The 19,862-nt window shown below is 46.1% G+C and overlaps 1 protein-coding gene across 1 annotated transcript in view; it reads left to right on the top strand.

Moving 5' to 3' along the window:
- Nucleotides 1–19,862, top strand: part of GALNT18 (polypeptide N-acetylgalactosaminyltransferase 18) — a 253,660-nt gene that overhangs the window by 36,636 nt on the left and 197,162 nt on the right. The gene's annotated exons all lie outside the window — the stretch shown is intronic.

Genomic DNA, 19,862 nt, shown 5'->3' on the forward strand with positions numbered 1-19,862 from the left:
ACCCTTCACCCTGCAAGGTAAAGTGGTGTTTGCATGACTCCCCCCAAAAGCCAGCAGGCACCATTCATCTAGCGTGAAGGCGGGGAGAGCAGGGACGAGGGAAGTGTCTTGTCTTGCTGTGTCTGTGGGTCACAAGGGTGACTCCATAGGACCCTGCAAGGGAAATGAGCCACCCTACAACAGGGCTGGGGTCACTAGGGGACAGGAAACGCAGATGGACCTTTGAGATGAACAGAAAACAAACATATAAACCATACAGAAGGACTGTTCTACACAGCGATCCTCCTGCACCCCTGTGATCACCACGTCCCAGAATACATCCTAAAGCAGGGGTGCCCACAATTTTTGTGTTAGGATCTACTTCTCAAATGACGAGCTACGTGAGATCTACCAACGAAAACAAAACCGCTCTTGCTCTCCTGGCTGTCTCTCCTTGCTCATCCTCCTGGCTGTCTTTCCTCGCTGTCTGTCTCCTGGCTGTCATTCTTCGCTCCCCTGCCTGTCTCTCCTCTCTCTCTTTCCTGCCTGTCTCTCCCCGCCCTCTTTCCTGGCTGTCTTTCCTCTCTCTCATGGCTGTCTCTCCTCTCTCTCTCCTGGCTGTCTCTCCTGGCTGTCTCTCCTCTCTCTCTCTCCTGGCTGTCTATCCTCGCTCTCCTGGCTGTCTATCCATCCTCGCTGTCTCTCTCATTGCTGTCTCTCCTCTCCTGGCTGTCTTTCTTCGCTGTCTCTCTCCTGGCTGTCATTCTTCGCTCCCCTGCCTGTCTCTCCTCTCTCGCTCCCCTGCCTGTCTCTCCTCTCTCTCTTTCCTGGCTGTCTCTCCTCTCTCTCTCTCCTGGCTGTCTCTCTCCTGGCTCACCTTGCTGTATTTTGCAAACAGTGTAGTACAACAGGCTGTGTAAATGAACATTCTTTGATGTACTACATAGCACTTCAACCACCAGAAAGGTGTCGGGGAGCTCGGCTCAGCAGACTCAGACTAATATCTATCTCCCACCTTGACTGTCTTTACGCGATCCCTTAAGACACATCTCTTCAGGGAAGTCTATCCCACCTCAACCTAACCACTCAACCATCACGTTCTCAAACAATTCATCCCCACACAGCTCCCTCCTCATGTATCACTGGCCCCTCCTCTTTCAGATTGTAAGCCCTCACGGGCAGGGCCCTCCTCGCCATCTTGTCTTGAATTGTATTGTAATTGTAATGTCTTCCTTCTATTGTAAAGAGCTGCGCAAACTGATGGCACTCTATAAATCCTGTATGATGATAATAATAATAATAATAATAATAGGTAATTATGTGTGCATATGGAGTAAAGGGGCCACCATTCCCCCCCTTCGTGATCTACCAGCATCAGCTTTGAGAGCTACTGCTAGATCGCAATCTACCTAATGGGCACCCCTGATCTAAAGGATATGAGGACAGAAACCTTCCAGTGTGAGTTGCAGCTGAAATGACTCGTCTGTATCCCCTCCCATCACCTATGGAGGTGGAATCCTTCAGTGACCTCAGGAGATCCCAGACGAGGAATTATACAGATACCATCAAAGCTTTCATGACTTGTTACATTGTTGCAGATCCTCGTGTTTCCATTGCAGCCAGTTTTGTGCTTTTCATTGATATAATTACTGATGGATGTGTTGATGCAACGGCTCCTTGGTTTGGAAAGGACCTTTCGGCCTTGTTCACACCAAGCGCCGTCCAGGAGCAGAGCAGTTACAGACCGGATCAAAACTGCGTCCAATGTATTCCAATGGTGTTTTGGGCTTTAGTTCACACCGCAGCGTTCAGTTCCAGAGCATGTAAAAAAAAACTGCAGCAAGCCCTATTTTACCTGCTCTGGAACCCATGCAAACACATCAAAAACGCATGCAAACGCCCTGGAACGCACTGAAAGTCCATTTTAAACTTTAAAAAAAAACAAAAAACATGGCAAAAACGCGGCACAACCCACTGCACTGCGTGTGCAGAAACTCATGGTGATTTCTGGTCTGCATTTGTTGTGAACAAGCCCTTCCAGTAACAGGTCTGCATGATTGTATTGCTGACATGTCACAAAATACAGCAACAGTATCAGTGTTCAGAAAACCTTTTATTAATAACATGCCGTCCTTGGTTTTCAGTCCATTAGAGTGTAAGCTCCTCTGGTGCTGAGACTGATGTGACTGGCTCAATGTTCTCTGTACAGCGCTGTGGAATATGTCGGCGCAATACACTGTACATTGATAACAATAGTGTGTAACAGTGTTGGGGGCATTAGAGTGTAAGCTCCCCTGGTGCAGAGACTGGCTTAGTTTTCTCTGTCAGCGCTATATACATGTATAATAATAATAATAATGATGATGTGACCGTGGGGGGACCGAGTGTAAGCTCCTCTGGTGTATAGACTGATGTGGCTGGCTCAATGTTCTCTGTACAGCGCTGTGGAATATGTCAACGCTATATACATTGATAATATTAGAGTGTGACAGTGTTGGGGGCATTAGAGCGTTAGCTCCTCTGGTTCAGAGAATTATGGGAATGGTTCAGCATTCTCTGTACAGCACAGCACTGCAGTGTATGTCAGAGCTATATAAATGTATAGTGTTTGACTACGGAGGGACATTAGAGTGTAAGCCCCGCTGGTGCAGAGACAGATGTGACTGGCTCAGTGTTCTCTGTACAGCACAGCACTGCAGTGTATGTCAGAGCTATATAAATGTATAGTGTTTGACTACGGAGGGACATTAGAGTGTAAGCTCCTCAGTACAGAGACTGATGTGACTGTGGGGGAGACATTAGAGTGTTAGCCCCTCTGGTGCAGGGACTGATGTGATTGGCTCTGTGTTCTCTGTACGACACTGCAGTATATGTCAGAGCTGTATAAAAGTGTGTGACTATGGAGGTAAAAGTAATTCACCGGCACACACTTGAAGGGTTTTTAAAGTATCGATATGTTTATTCAATACCCAATGTCACATACTGTCATACGGTGCTAACGTTTCAGGTCCGCACAGGGATCCTTCATCAGAGTGACTATGGAGGGGCATTAGAGTGTAAGCTCCTCCGGTGCAGGGACTGATGTGACTGGCTCAGTGTTCAATGTAAGCACAGTGCAATATGCCAACGCTATGAAAACACTGAGGAAACGCTAATCCTCGGGGCTTCTAATTGGACGCAGCGCGCAGTCAATCAGCCCGGCGAAATCTAATGATATTAAGCCGTCTTGTTTTTTTCTATTTCTTGCAGTAACTGAAATCATTCCGACAGATGTAATTTATTTCATGATCGATCGTCAGCGGTTCCTGGTTGGGTCCAATAATGACCGCGCTGCCAATTAAGTAAAATCTTTAATGGCTTCTGAATTCAGGAGGAGAGGGAAACGCAACACATCGATACACAGTTGCAACATTCATATGAAAGTTTCTGGTAGGGATAATGAGGACGGCGCATAGTGAAGGCATTACGGGGAGCAGCGGGGATATGCAAACTGCAATAACACATGGCAGCCAATCGGATCAGATCATTTTTAGAGATTTGTTGCCTCATTAATAAACCCCAGTGAGCTTAATGGCAACGGAAAGGCACATGCATGAATCATGAATGCAGCTGCTATGCTCCACCTAACCAACCTCTCAGTGTCTGCAACCCCCCTCTGCCAATCACTGCACTGGCTTCCAATAGCCCAAAGGATAAAATTCAAAATATTAACAATCACCTACAAAGCCATCCACAACTCCGCCCCCGGCTATATCTCAAACCTGGTCTCAAAGTATCACCCTAACCGTCGGCTCCGCTCATCCCAAGACCTCCTGCTTTCCAGCTCTCTTGTCAACTCCTCACATGCTCGCCTCCATGACTTCTCTAGAGTCTCTCCCATCCTCTGGAATTCTTTACCCTAACCTGTCCGTCTGTCGCCCACCCTGACTGACTTTAGGCGATCCCTAAAGACTCATCTCTTCAGGGAAGCCTATCCCACCTCAACCTAACCGCTCAACCATCACGTTCTCATACAATTCATCCCCACACAGCTACCTCCTCATGTATCACTGGCCCCTCCCTTTTAGATTGTAAGCCCTCAGGGGCAGGCCCTCCTTACCATCTTGTCTTGAATTGTATTGTGATTGTAATGTCTTCCTTATATTGTAAAGTGCTGCGCAAACTGTTGGGGCTCTATAAATCCTGTATAATAATAATAATAATAACATGCAGACATTCTATGCAAAGTGAAACACTATAGCCAATTTCAACCAATGATCAGTCGGCTTTATAACGGACTGTCCTGCAGTAATCTGAATAGTCGGTAGCTGAGGATTATTGCACTTTGCGTGTTGTCGTTGCGGTTTGCACTTCCTTGCCAAATCAGAGGAACGACCTATTGATGAAGTGACATTGAGATGCACTGCAGAATGGAAAAAAATGGACCTGTATTATATGTGTGCAAAATTCAAGCTTTATCTGATTTATAAGATTGATAACTAAAAAATAATATACAGGCAGGACTGCACCTTTAATAGCTTTTGTTATGGTGCAAGCTGAGCTGATCAAGAATGACATTTATTGGGATATTATCACTCTGTAGTGTTCTGCCAAGAGAAAGATCTCAGGAACTTTTACAAGATAACTATAAATTAATTGGCTGACCTGCCAGGCAGCTGGTAGTGATGTGTGACCTCGGTATCAGCTTCTAGATCCTTGAAAGAAGGCAAGTCACATTGTGTTCCTTGCTTAAGGGAATAAATAGGGATGTTCTTACAAGAAGCAAGAACACATCACAGGATTAAATTGTCGAGTGTTCAAAAATGGACTAGATTCCAATTAAGTGGTGTAAACCCTTTTTTGGGCCTATAATGATCTTGAAGGGAATGGAACTGGCAAAATTGTGTGTTTTCGAAGTCCAAAAAAAAATTCTCAAATTATCTGTGATATTAAACAACATTCTAACAACATGTCACTATGATAAGATCTTTTCTGGTATTTTTTTTTTAGAAGTGCAGTGTAGCTAAAGTTCATTCTACTTTTTTTCTGGGTTTACTTGTTATAATTTTGCTTGTTTTTGATGCTAAGATTCCTGCTGCTGTTGTATTAATCTTTCAATTCATACAGCCTACTTGCCTAGAGCCTGGGCATTGCATAAGTACACTAGGCCAACCGTGGTATTAAATCCATAACTTGGTGATTTGGGAACACCATATGTAAAGCCAGGGGTTCTGCATGTCTATGATTCCCAGCTCCTCCCACTTAAGCACACACCTGATACAATGTAATGACATGGCCTCATCTCATTCCCCTATCCTTGATATTTTGCTTGCAAGCAAAGACTCATCCAGGCCTGGCAGCTTTTTTTGGTACTTAGAAACTGCCAGTCCCAGCATGCCCTGCAGCATATAATAATGGATCTATTTATAAACAGTTCCCACAACCCTACAGATCTTTCTGAACATTCGTTCCGTGCCAATAGATGCAAAAATGAATGTTCTTGGATATACACTTATTCTGTGCTCCTGAACGCCATCTAGAGGCCAATATGCAGCATTACATAGATTTGACCTGAAAAGAAAATATATCTGAGAACATTCATTTTTGCTTCTGTCTGCACAGGAAGAACTTTCAGAACAATTCAGAAGGTGAGAGGTTCTGTGTATGGGATATAAATAGACCTCCTTAGTGTACAGTTTACTTTAAAGAACAACTCAAACCCAATACTGATATTTAAGGTTTGTGTGTTTGCTGGGGAGCTGACTTGCATACGGTCTCCTGAGTCTTCACTGGAGAGCTCTGTTTGAAACAAAATGTTTCCATTGCTGCTGATCTGCTGAGGTCAGGAAAAAGCCCGCCGATAATGGATTTTCTATAATGCGGAATAAACATTAAATACACACTGCAGGAGATTTACTGTCATTATAGCCTTGTGGGAGGGGCAGGGACACAAACCCAAAACAGGAAACAAAAGTCTGTTAAAGCTGAACTCCGAAATAAGGAAATATTAACTAAATACCAGAGTCCTGTGTAATCTTCCTGAATCTCGGTGAGCTTTGTGTATTTCTTCCAGATCTGTTCAGTAATCCCGTGTGAGACTTGGAAATTCCTGTAATAAAGACCGCTCACTGCTGCTCTCTCCTTGTGCAGGGTGACTGGTCTTGTCTCCGCCCCCTCCTGTAATAGAGACCGCTCACTGCTGCTCTCTGCTTGTGCAGTGTGACTGGTCTTGTCTCCACCCCCCTCCTGTAATAAAGACCGGTCACTGCTGCTCTCTCTCTTTGTGCAGGGTGACTGGTCTTGTCTCCGCCCCCTCCTGTAATAAAGACCGGTCACTGCTGCACTCTCGTCTTGTACAGGATGACTAGTCTTGTCTCCTCCCCCTCCTGTAGTTTTCTGCAGGTAACCTGAAGTGGGTGGAGCCTGAGGTGCCCCTCCCACAGCTCTTGTCTCTGTTTTACTCCCTGCACTGTCTCTGTACCACAAAGGGATGATGTCACTGCTACTTTTGCCAGGTTAAAAGTGGGGTTGTAAAGGCATTTGGTGCACACAATTGTGGATTTAGATCTAAATATATTTAAATAAAAATTCAGCTTTAATAAGCAGTAGGCAAAGCACTGGTTGCACACATCTACTCTATCCGAAAGTCTAACTTCGGCTACATTTGTGTTTTGTTAGTTTTTAAAAGAGATTTTTCTTTTTTTCTAGACTTTTCATTTTTGTTTGTGCCCTTTCCTGTCTATGTTGCTGACATCAATCAGGAGTGAGGGGGAACAATACGAATAGTTATAATACTAAAAATAATAATAATAATAAAATAATTGAGAAAGATTTAGGGCAGGGTGTAAATCCAAAGGCACTCCAAGTCCAGATGAACCCAGCAATGGGAAGATAATAAAATCTTAACTCCAGATAAATTTCGCTGACTTCAGCAGACCTGCGCGTTTCCCGGGCACCGTTACCAGATCACTGGCTGGCTTTACTTGTTGCCTGGGGTGGCTTGTTAAAGCACGACTGTCAGTAAGAAAAACTGCAACTGACATAATTGCCTACCACCAGCTACCACGAGGCATTTACATGGCGAGTACATTTTGTATACAGTGTTTATCCGCCACTGGAGGCTGCGCAATCATAATTGTTCCCCTTATTGGATGGTTTGTTATAGCTTCAATGTCCCATTATTAGAAGCTTTATCCTTGACGCCTTGTCAGGTTGTGATCTGGAAAGGTGTCGGCGGTAATTAGAGCCAGTGAGCTAGTGGGCCTCAGAAACAATCCATCGGCGGGAACTCCTCGAAATGACTTGTCAGCACATAAATCCTTAACGCGGGACCGACGTGGACTGAAACTGTCATCCTGTGACACCGCCACGCCATCGTCGTTACATGGGATGCAGGATTACATGTGACATTTATCTCGGAGCGCAAGTGAGATGTGTGTGACTGTAATGCTGATTCTGAAGGGAGCAGTTATGGGGCCTCCGAGGTTTATCATTCATTCTCGGGCTTCACAAGTATCTAAATAACCCAGCGCTGCTGGTTTGAGAGGAACATTCTACTGTCAGTAAATTCTTCACTCCTGATCTATTGTATATGGCCTAAAGCTGGTGGAAACCTGACCATCACATCTCTATGGGATTCTTGGAGACCCAATTCCAAAACCATGGCCATTAATATGGAGGGCGTCGCTGGGAATTTGGGCCTGTTTCTTGGGTCAGTACTAATGTTGGATGAGAAGATCTGGTTCAAAATCTGCATTCCAGTTCATCCCAAACCATGTTGAACAAGAAGACCTGGCTCCCAATTTGGTTTCAGTTCATCCCAAAGCTGTTTAGTACGGTTAAAGTCAGGGCTCTGTGCACGACACTCAGGTTTCTCCACACCAAACTGGTCAAACCCTGTTGGATGAGAACACCTGGTTCCCAATCTGGTTCTAGTACATCCCAAAGGTGCTCTGTAGGGTTGAGGTCAGGGCTCTGTGCAGGACCTTCCAGTTCCTCCACATCAAATTCATCAAATCCTTTTGGAGAAGACCTGGCATGCAATCTGGTTCCAATTTAGGTGCTTAGTAGGGTTGAGGTTAGGTCTCAAGTTCCTCCAGAGAAAACTCGTCAAACCATGTCTGAGCTGGCTCTGTCATGGTGGAACATAAAAGGGCCTTCACCAAACTGTTTCCACAAGGTTGGAAGTGCACAGTTGTCTAAAATGTCTTCATATGCTGGCTGTACATTAATAGAACATTTCACTGCAAACACCAGAACTCAGTCAGTTGGAAGGGGCTCTACATAATGTTGGCCATATAGTGTAGCAAGGTTCAAAAAGACACAACCATGGAGAACAACCAAGAGAACCCCCCCCTACCTTCCAGTTCATCATAAGAAAGGTAGAAGGCCCCGTGGTCTGATTTGTTTACAAGGTCTTGTTTTAAAGCTCATTTGCCGCTTGTTTAGAATATGTAAATATAATACTTACTGCCAGTAGCCTGGACACCGGGTCCCTTCACAGTGAATAACATGAGATTGTAGTCCATCCCGGGAGTGAGCTTGGAGGGGTGACTACTTTACAACACACACAGGGACCATGGGGAACAGACGTAGCCCCCCTCCAGAAGGAAGGACAGTGTCAATTCAGAGACGATTGGAGGATCTACAGCCAACTGATACACAAATAAGATACATTGTTGTTAATAGTAAAGGGACCTGAATGTATTTTAAAGATTTAACTCCAGAGTTTAGTGTCACTTTAACAGTAAAGGTCATTCTGCAAATCCCAGCTCCATCACTGCAGTAAGTAGGGGGGACCCCCCTGGAATTTTTGGGGTGTTTCATATTGCCTATCTCTGTGAATGTAAACTTCCTTCCGATGTATAAAACTCTCCATCTCGCTGACGCCCCCCCTCCAGCTCCATCTCTGCAGAAAGTGGGGGACCACCCTGGAGATTTTAGGGTGTTTCATATCGCCTGTGAATGTAAACTTCCTTCCGATGTATAAAACTCTCCGTCTCACTGACGTCCCCCCTCCAGCGACTCCACACCTGCCCCGTGAATCGAGGCCGCCGCCGCCTGCCAGCAGCTTGTGCGAGCTTGTCCTCTCAGAGAAGGAATCTGGAAAATGTGAGGCTGCCATCGGAAAATGTGACCGGGCTCAGCCAGCTGAATGGGCCTTTCAGGCTCTGCCCCGTGTGGATTTTTATAAAGTGACAAATACGCAGCTCCTCTGGCCCGTTCTCAGCGTTATGTAACTCCGGTTTTATAGGTGCGTGTTACAGCCACATTGTCGCTGGCATCGGAGACTCTGCCCTTGTGGAAATGGACGTGAACTTCCAGGCGATTGTCTGCTAAGCCGAGGGAAAAAAAGAGGCCCACTCGTAAAGTTCAGCATCTCTGCCTTGCAGTGTTGGGGTACTGGGGATTAGTTCCAGTTGGCATTCAGAGTTCAGAGCTCTGTATGTGCAAATCTGTGACCCATTTTTGAACCTGCAGCCTGACCCAATTGTGGTGTCTCCACTGTGCCTCTTTCAAAAGTGTATCTAAAGGCAAAACAGGGCAGGGGTTCTGTCCTTTCCATGCTGCATCTGAAACAAATTTCTTGCATTGGATTATCCAATGCAATACATTTGTTTCAGATGCAGCATGTAAGGACAGAACCCGTAGCTTAAAATATATCTGTAGCTTAAAATATATCCAATTTGGATATATTTTAAGCTACAGATTCACAGTACAATAAAAACTTCCCAGCCACCTTACCTATTCTACGTTAACACTACCACCCAGGTGCCTACTTTACCCCTGTCCCATGGGGGGTCCAGCCCAGTCTTGTTCCGCGTCACCCGCAAAGTAACTCCCTATAGACTTGAATGGGAACTTACTCCAATGCTATGGATACGGCCCATTCAGGTCTACGGGGAATTACTGCATAGACATGGGCAGCGAGTGAGTATGCAGAGCTGCAAGCTGATATGATTTTTAGTAAAAGGGGGTAGAGGTCCCCGGAAATGTTATGCAAAGTTTGTGCAAAGGTTTCCGCCCCCCTTGCAAATCTCAATGTATTATTGAAGGGATACATTTCATTACAAGGGGAATACATTTCTCCTAAAGTAAAACATTTACTTTAAGCTCTACCATTTCGTATTGCTACATAGAAATCAAGTGACGTCACAACGAGGGTGTGGGGGGTGCGGCCCGCACCCAGGTGACACCAAAATGACTAACAGTCATTTTGGTGTCACCCCGTCTAAAAAGTCGGGCACTCGGTCATGGATCGAGAGCCCAACAGTGTCAGAAGAGAGGAGAGATGAGGTATGCCGCCGGGTGAACGTCCCCACCTCTCTCTGCTGTCTTCCATCACCAAGATGGCCGCCGGCAGGCGTCAATCAGATGGTCGCGCATGCGCGGTGACAACACAGCGGTAGGGTTGCCACCTGTCCAGGATTGACCCTGGCAGTCCGGGTTTTGAATGCTGTGTCCGGGTATTATGGCAACAGAAACCCAGACAAAAGCTGTCTGGTAGACAGGGGCAACCCAAATTTAAGATAGGTGCTACTGGCCCCCCACTGAAAATAGGCTTGACTGTGATATTTACATATGAATAAGCCGCGACTCATTCTCCCATAAAAATGTCCGCGCCTCGCTAGAGTGTTCGGGTTTTGCTTGAAGAAAAGGTGGCAATCCTGCACATCGGGGTGACACCCGGGCCTCGGGACGCCCCTGTAGAAATCACACTTACGATATATTGTTTTATCGGCAGGCTTTAATTGTTATTTTTGGGGGGAGTAAATATCTGGCGGTGCGCAATTTATATAAATGATGGATTGGTCAAAATTAAAGGATTTCATTTTAACATTTTGCACCATTTCCTTACAAAAAACCCCCCTGAGAAATAAAATATACTTATGCAAATCTGCTATCAAATGAAGCCGCATCAATCCTAAACGACGTGCAATACGTCTGGGTAAGCTTCAACTGCCAAAAGGCAGAATGTGCAGACCCAGACATCACCGAAAAATAACAGAGAACACGCTCTGGATCTCAAGGTGATAATGGAGAAAAAGCCCCGGGGGACCAAGAGAGGAGGGGCTAGGAAGTTTCTATGTTATCGTGAACCCATCCTTTAAATATATAACATTCTGATACTTGTCTGCAACGTTTACCTGCACCGCCTCCAGCTCTTCTGTAAACTGACATTCGATTTACGTTGCCCTTCGGTGACACACAAAATATAAATTAAAGCTTTAAGGTTCTAAACTTTGACAGCTTCTAGATACAAAGTTTCTATAAATGTTACAACAAATGTTGCTGTGATATCCTCCCCATGGCACTCGGACCTTCCTGTTCAGAAGGAGCCGGTTATGTGCGGCATGCAGACAAGTTCCGAATTCTTCCAGGCCTGTGCCGGATTCCTATCCCTCGACTCCTCGCCACACCCTATGCCATAATGCTCTGACTTCCACTGCTGGGTGCTGACTGGGGGCAAAGGTTGGCTTTTGAGAAGCTATTTAATCTTAATCTCTTCGTATCTTTCCTGGAAAGGAAATGCGGACCGAGCGGGAAGGTTGTTAAGGCCAAGAACGGTGGCTCGCAGCGCCGTAAAATTATTTACGAGTGTACTTTGCCACTGAAGTGCTCGACCAACGCTGGTGACTCTGATTCCTATTCATGAAGGGTCAGAGGAATCACTTCACCGCTGAATGCCACATTTTCTGTTTGGAGTCGGGAGGAGGAAGTCATCGATTCGCCACTTTTGCTATTCACATTTTTTCTTTTAAAGGTCGTCCACAATTCAAAATTGGTTTTTATGGCCAATTGGGGGATTAAAGTCCAAATGACCCCTCGTCATTTATTACTGCGATAAGTCAAGCTGCATACAAAGTAATAAATAGAACGGCTCCTTCTGTACACTGCTAAGTGCTGTAGGAAGGGTTCAGATTACCTGTGCTTACCGGTACATAGGAGGGTCAGACAAAGCGCAGCCCGGTGTTCTATCGAAAGCTCCAACTATCTCACTGCCAGGTACCTGCAAATTGGAGATTTCGACCAGGTGACGTTAGACTGCAAAACACAAAGACTGACGGAGCTTCTGTGCGGCTGCATTGTAACAATATTCAGCAGGTGGCAAACTCGACGAGTATTCTGAAAACGCTGTGCGCGCATGCGCACCGCAACTGTACAGAGCTCCAGTCTTTCTGACCCCCGGAAGTGAGGTAGTTGTAGATCTCGATGAGTTGGAGCTTTCGATAGAACACCGGCAGTCCAAACCCGCCCCTCCCGAACACTGCTCTAATCAACAGGGATTGATTGGTGCTAGACTTGTAAGCTTCTGAAAAATTCGGTTTGGATATTTCGTTATTTCAGGATTCGGATCCGAAATTCAATTTGGTTTGGGTTTCGAACGAAATCGGAATTTCGTTAGTTTTGAATGAGTTTCTGAATGGCATTCTGGATCCGAATTTCCACATTGCATTCGGGAGCCCCTGAATGCCATTCGGGTCTGGGAGCCTCAGCTCTAGTATTGTATGTATATACTGTGTATGGCTCCCATGTTGCCGTAACGAAAATTCGTGTTCTGACCCATTCGGCTGCATTAAACCGAAAAACACATCTGATTGGCCAGAAAAATCACATGTCCGAAATGACGAGGGGGTCATTTGGACTTTAATCCCCCAACTGTCCAGTTTAGTTTTTGAACGAAATTCGGACGGGATCCGAAATTTGGAAACGGAAATTTGGGTTTAGAAACATTCGGATGCATTGAGATTTGGAAATTCGGATGTGTCCAAATTTTGATTTGGAACAAAACGAATTGTACATGTCTACTGCATAGCAGCACAGCGATCTGGGAAAGGGGGGCTAGCCCGGTCCGCCCAGCACTAGATACCAATCGGGCATTACACATATGTTGGCAGGAGAGAGCAGAAGGATGACTGATCAGTGTGCATCTGCTCCTTCACTGTCCAATAGGATGTGTTCTTGACCAAACTATATAGCGGAGGTTTGGGACCTGGCTGTGCTGTCATTCCGGGGTCCCTGGAGTATGAGACTCGGTGACAGTTTCTTTATTTCAGGGGAAACTTTGTTGCAGCGCTGGCGATCTCTCATGTTTATCTAAGTTGATCAAACTCTGAGCTTTGTTCCTCGGAAGCCACAGAAATGTGTAATGTGAAGTGTCAGTGATCAGAATTTACTGCGGCTTAGCGGAACCGGCGCATCTGACAGAAGAGACCAGAGATTTCAGAGCCGGCCGCTTGCAGATGTTCCGGCATGCCTTGTGAGAGGGGAGAAAAAAAGACTACTTGGCGATGATGTGTTTCCTCTTCCATAATCTTTAGTATCTTGTGCATGACAGAGCGCTCATAAAGCGTGACGGAGCAGCGAGAGTTCACATGCAGAGCGGCGCGGAAAAGCTGCATTTTATGGCAAGATTTTTTACTGGCTATTAAATAAAATGTCGAGATCTTCCTCTGTTTTGGACATCGACCAAAGACGCGAGGAGAAGGATTGCTGCGGTTATTGCTCGGGCGTCTTAAAGCTGTTGCTGCACTGCACCTTAGCTTCGCGAGGCAGCCATTGTGTGTGCTGTATTGTTGCTATTGCGGCCCAGCGGTTCTTGCTATTCTCTCTCCTTGTGCAGGGTGACTGGTCTCGTCTCCGCCCCCTCCTGTAATAAAGACCGGTCACTGCTGCTCTCTCTTCTTGTGGAGGGGGACTGGTCTTGTCTCTGCCCCTCCTGTAATAAAGACCGGTCACTGCTGCTCTCTCCTTGTACAGGGTGACTGGTCTAGTCTCTGCCCCCTCCTGTAATAAAGACCGCTCACTGCTGCTCTCTCAGTGTACAGGGTGACTGGTCTTGTCTTCGCCCCCTTCTGTAATAAAGAGTGGTCACTACTGCTCTCTCCTCTTGTGCAGGGTGACACTGTTCTTGTCTCCGCCCCCTCCTGTAATAACGACTGCTCACTGCTGCTCTGTCATTGTGCAGGAGACTGGTCTTGTCTCCGCCTCTTCTGTATTTTTTAGTAGCAGGTGGGGCCAGGCACGTCCCGAGGCCGGGTGTCACCCTGATCGGAGACCGGGTGATACCCCGCCGTGACGTCAACGCGCATGCGTGGTCATCTAATTGACGCCTGCCGGCGGCCATCTTGGTGGTGGACGTCGACAGAGAGAGGAGGGGACGTTCACCCGGCGGGATAAGGTATGCCGCCGGGTCCCCTCCTCTCTCTCCTGACACTGTCGGGCTCTCGGTCCATGACTGAGTGCCCGACATTTTAGAGGGGGGTGACACCAAAATGACTGTCAGTCATTTTGGTGTCACTCCTCCAATGGTGTCACCCGGGTGCAGGCCGCACCCACCTTGTGACGCCGCTCTGCGGGGCCTGCTGGGTCCCTCCCACAGCTCTTCCCTGCATAGGCAATGTACGGCACAGTGATGACATCATAGCTACGTTTAAAAGGTAATATCTGGGTTTTCAAAGGCGTTTGTGGATTGATATCCTATGCGGTTATTGAGGAATATATATGAATATAAGTTTGGTTGCCCAGAGTTCAGCTTTATGCCATTTACACTGTCAGGCCGCTCATCTTTTATTATCATTGCAGGGAAGGAGGCAGCGATGTCCTGCCTGCAGCGGGCGATAACATCAGTTAAAAAAGAATAACACGGTTCCCGATAAGACGGGATTAGCACTTCCCTCATTGCCCAGGAAGATGACACTCGTCAACTATCCTCCCGGGGAACAATTAGAACTCCTGCACTGAGTTATATCCACTTCTGCCGCCGAACTTTCCTTCGGGGACTTTTCACTGGCCATCGGAATACATAATTAGGCTCATTCATTTTCCGAACAGCTTAGCGGGAGGAAAGTACATATGCGCTGATCTTTCCTGCCATGCAAATGCCACGCGCAGTTTATCACGCTGACGGCCACCGGCGAGAAGGATTTCGTCTTGTTTTATTTATATATAGATGCAATTGATGGAGGTGCCCTCCGCACACCTTTCAGCAGTCCCGGCCAACAATCAAATAAATGGTGCTCGAAGTAACTTCACGGATGGCACCGTGCAAAACACAAGATTGAAGAAAATAGGTCACCAGCACTCCATAAGTTAAAATGAATGAGTCCTTTTAATGGACAATGATGTCACAGAAATCCAACATGAGCCGACGTTTCGGGGCCACACAGGGTCCCTTCTTCAAGGCAAGAGATGTGACAATGTAATAACATCCACAAGCTACATATATACCCCATGTAATCAAATCATTAGTGATGTACACGCCCCCAGTGATGTAAAAACGGCGGGAAAAAAGGCCATTTTGAAAAAAAGAACAGAAAAAACTCTATATGATATAATCTCATTTAACGTCATCATATATAAAACATCATATATATAACATCCAAACTACTTACTGGACGGTCCCCGCAATCTGATGCTCAAGATCAATGCCATGGCTGTGTGTCATCCGCCGTAGAGTTAGTCAGTACGTGGCAGGGATATATCTGATGGCTGTTCGTTACTCCATAGTATGTGGCGCGTCGCTTGGTATCGGCGTATTCAATACGCGTCATCAGTAACCATAGCGATCGGGAGATACAACTCTCCTCTATACTATATTGCGCATGTGCCAAACTATCCGCAAGGTTCAGTACGGGTGAAGCCAGTATACAACAGGTATACCGGTGTCACTGTCAGAAAAACAAAGCATAGAGCATCAGATCGGGGGGAGAAACAGAGTAATTGAGATAAAACATATAAATAAGATATAATGAGATATAATAAGGCTATTAATTATCACCAATAAACATAATAACGGACGGACATAAAACAGTAATAAAGACAAAAACAAAAAACAAAAGAACACAGGGAAGAAAGACAGAGCACCAAAAAGGAGGGGCCACATATGTACACATATAGACAATACCTATTTTGGGGCATATGAGGCACATTAACCAATAAACATGAAAAAATGGAGTAACGAACAGCCATCAGATATATCCCTGCCACGTACTGACTAACTCTACGGCGGATGACACACAGCCATGGCATTGATCTTGAGCATCAGATTGCGGGGACCGTCCAGTAAGTAGTTTGGATGTTGTATATATGATGTTTTATATATGATGACGTTAAATGAGATTATATCATATAGAGTTTTTTCTGTTCTTTTTTTCAAAATGGCCTTTTTTCCCGCCGTTTTCACATCACTGGGGGCGTGTACATCACTAATGATTTGATTACATGGGGTATATATGTAGCTTGTGGATGTTATTACATTGTCACATCTCTTGCCTTGAAGAAGGGACCCTGTGTGGCCCCGAAACGTCGGCTCATGTTGGATTTCTGTGACATCATTGTCCATTAAAAGGACTCATTCATTTTAACTTATGGAGTGCTGGTGACCTATTTTCTTCAATCTTATTTATATATAGAGCACCGTCAATTTACACATCGGCCACTGGGCTCAAGGAGCTTACAATCTAAGGTCCCTATACTGGGGGGCAATCAGCCTATCAGCATGTCAGTGAAGCATGGGAGAAAACACACACAAGGACATGCAAACTCCATGCAGATAGTGTTCTGGCCGGGATTCGAACCGGGGACCCCGGTGCAGCAAGGCAGAACCACTTCTTCTTCAAGCATAGGCTTTCAGCTTGGAGAAAGCCAGGTGTGTGTGACCTATAGCTGAGTATTTTGGTCCATTCACCTCCATAAAGCTGCTACAATTCACCTGTAATTCTAGAATCTTATTGGAATACCAGTGGCGTCACAAGGGGGGTGCGGCCCGCACCAGAGTGACTCCATTGCCGGGGTGACACCAAAATGACTGACAGTCATTTTAGTGTCACCCCCTCTGAAAGGTCGGGCACTCAGTCATGGACCGAGAGCCCGACAGAGTTAGGAGAGAGGAGGGGACCCGGCGGCATACCTCATCCCACCGGCTGAACGTCCCCTCTTCTCTCTGCCGGCGTCCATCACCAAGATGGCAACCGGCAGGCATCAATAATATGGCTGTGCATGCGCGATGATGATGTCACATCCATGCGCAATGACGTCACGGTGGGGTGTCAGTCGGTATCTGCTCCGGGTGACACCCAGGCCTCGGGACGCCCCTGTGGAATACCATGTTTAAGATTGTCACAGCATTTTGAAGGGATTGAGGTCAGGACTTGGTTAGTTTCACATATGGCATGTTGATATTTGCATAACTGCTCCCGAGAGCCAGCCCACTGCTTGCATGATGGCCGAGGGCTCCTGATTAGTACTGAGGCAGGGTGCCAGCCCACCTGCCTGCATTGTATACAGAAGCACAGAGATCCAGTGATGATGCACAGAGATCCCGTGATGGACTACAATCTCAATACATATTAGTAAACTAAACATGAGCTTGTAGTCCATCCCGGGGGGTGAGCTTGGAGCGGTGACTACTTTACAACACACACAGGGACCATGGGGAACACAAGTACCCCCCTCCAAAAGGAAGGACAGTGTCCGCACCAATTCAGAGATGATTGGAGGATCTACAGCCGAGTGAGACACAAATAAGATACATTGTTGATAATAATAATTGAGGTTCTTGAATGTATTTTAGGATTGAACTCCTGGGGTAAGGCCCCGTTCACATATAGCGAATTGTCGCGCGATTTCCGCCGCGATATCGCGCATTTTTGCCAAATCTATTTCTAGATACAATCAGACCCCAAACTCTGGTGATTGCCTGGCATTATCAAATGGGCCCCCGGGATCGGTGCGGCGTGCCCTTGCATCGCTCCTTGCGAGCCGTGCAGCAATAACACTCTATCTGCAGATAAGTGTGAAGAGTTCCTTCTGCCCTTTTCCCCGAGAGCTTTGTAGCAGTAAAACATTTCTCCTTCATCTGCCATTCAGGAGAATCGGGAATACTGGCGGCCATGATGGCAGAGCAACCAGCATTGTCAGGTGGATGCTGGGATGCAAATGAAAGCCAGTCATTGGGAATCTCTGAGTCCGTTTAAATGGAATGTATATTGGGGGGGAATTTATCAAAACTGGAGCAGACAAAACCCGGAGCAGTTTCCCAGGGCAACCAATCGGCATCTCTCTTCAGTTTGCTCAGTTAAGGTTTGAAAATGAAAGCGAGATGCTGATTGGTTGTCATGCGGAGCTGCTCCAGTTTTGATAAATTGCCCCCATTGTATCTTATCTGCTGTATATATAATTTCTTTCGTTTATATTTGGAATTTTTTTTTAAATTGTCGGCTTAATTCACAAAGCGAAAACAGCAAGGCGATGACGGTTATTTTCAGCCTATTCCAATGAGCAGGGCTTAAGAGATTTTAGGGTGTCTCACCAGTCAGTCAAAAATGTCACCAGTCAGCATGACCGGACTATAGCCTTGCAATTTATGTTAAAAAAATGTCGGGACCGATAGAGCTTTCTTCTCGCAAAAAAAAAAAAATAGCATACCCAAAATTGGCCACAGGCGACGCTTTAAAAGCTTTTACCGCTCATCAGTTTAGTGTTAATAGTGATTGATGGCCCTAAAATTATTGCCCTCACTCTGACTTTCGCGGCAATATGTAACGTGTGACGCAATCGCCATTTTCACACGTAGGCGCACTCGATGCATGTTTGTGTATTTGGGGCAGGGGGTAAATAGGCCCCCTGTTTGTTTTTTATATATTTGACTTTACATTTTTTTTTTTTCCTTGGTAACTTTTTTTCACTTAACTTTATTGCTATCACATAGGGGGCTAAGAAGCAGTGGCCTCTTTCAGCAGGATAATGAGCCCTGCCACACTGCAAAAATGGTTGAAGAATGGTTTGAGGAACACAACAATGAGTCTGAGGTGATGACTTGGCCTCCAAATTCTCCAGATCTCAATCCAATCATCATCTGTGGGATGTGCTAGAAAAACAAATCCGATCCATGGAGGCCGATCACCTCACAACTTACAGGACTTAAAGGCTCTGCTACTGACTGCTTGGTGCCAGATACCACAGCACATGCTCTGCAGCATGGGCCCACTTTGACAGATCAGAGGCTTCTTTTTTCGAGCGCAGGCATCAGAGAACACCCAGAGACTGCGTTACCCGTTTCATAGGCGGCACCCAGCAGCGGTTTGATGAATGTGTCATTGCGGGAGGCGGGGCTGGTTACTTCTTTTTCCCCTTTTATAGTCCGAACTGTTTTCCTTTCATTGGGACACATGAAAGCGTCAGAATCTCTCAGCCTTCTCTCGTCCCACTTACATCTCTGTCAGGTTCTTGCACGGTGCCAGTTTTTTTTTTAACATGCCGCTGATTGCAAAAACATCCCGATTAAAGCCGTACTCGAGGAAGGACTTTTATATCCACAAGAGCATTAGAAGGAGAAAGAGTTTTTAAAGTTTGCTTTATGTAAGGGGGAAATAAAGTACTGCGCGAAGCATGGAAGCTGTGTGCTAACTGACACGGTTGCTGTGCAGTGTTGGTGTCCTGGGTTTAGTTCTCAGCAGAGGTGCTGTGTGCATTGTGAATGAGCATTCAGCCTGGTCCTTGTGAGCTTCCTTTTGGTGCTATAATTTCCACAATCAAAAAATCAGCCTGGTTAGGTTCATTGGTATGTATCTGTATTACAGTGGAAAGGAGAACACCTGTATTATTGTGTCATCCTGGGATTTTTGGGTGTTACTGTCCACCATTGTGTGTCCCAGCTCCTTCTCTTATAATCTCGCAGGAATGGTGGGGTTCCCTTATAATGGTTATAGCAGGTGGGTAGACCTGGGAACCCAGCAGAGGGATGGTGGGAATCCCTCATAATAGGCAAAGCGGGTGTGTAGACCCCGGAACTCAGCACAAGGATGGCGAGAGCCCCTCTTAATGGGGACAGCAGATGTCCAGACCTGGGAATTCAGCACAGGAATGGTGGGGGCTCCTTATAATGGGCACAGCAAATAGGG

The sequence above is a fragment of the Nanorana parkeri genome, unplaced genomic scaffold (genome assembly GCF_000935625.1).
Source record: "Nanorana parkeri isolate BGI_ZX_2015 unplaced genomic scaffold, ASM93562v1 scaffold10, whole genome shotgun sequence".
In the NCBI taxonomy this organism is placed as follows: domain Eukaryota; kingdom Metazoa; phylum Chordata; class Amphibia; order Anura; family Dicroglossidae; genus Nanorana; species Nanorana parkeri.